This window comes from Crocuta crocuta, unplaced genomic scaffold (assembly GCF_008692635.1).
Source record: "Crocuta crocuta isolate KB4526 unplaced genomic scaffold, BGI_CrCroc_1.0 scaffold89, whole genome shotgun sequence".
NCBI lineage: Eukaryota > Metazoa > Chordata > Mammalia > Carnivora > Hyaenidae > Crocuta > Crocuta crocuta.
In genome coordinates this window covers 3,827,274-3,827,613 of record NW_027551559.1, presented here as the reverse complement: position 1 = coordinate 3,827,613, position 340 = coordinate 3,827,274, and positions in this window count along the sequence as shown.

Sequence of the window (340 nt, the reverse complement as noted above, 5' to 3'; positions counted from 1 at the left end):
CGGGAGGAAAGCCAGAAGCAGAAAGCCGGCCTGCCGGTGAAATTTACAGGATTGCTGGCTCCGAGGACCTGGGACTTCCCTGTTGTAAATCTAAATTAGGCTATTTTTAAAAATAAGTGGTTACGGGCCGCCTGGGCAGCTCAGTTGGTATGTGTCCCACTTTATGGGACATAGGCTCAGGTCATGATCGCACAGTTCATGAGTTCGAGACCTGCGTGGGGCTCTGTGCTTTCCGCATGGAGCCCGCTTCAGATCCCACGTCCTCCCACCCCCCTCTCTCCTCCCCCTCCACCAAAATTAATAAACATTTAAAAATAAAAATAAGTTGTTACATACTCAT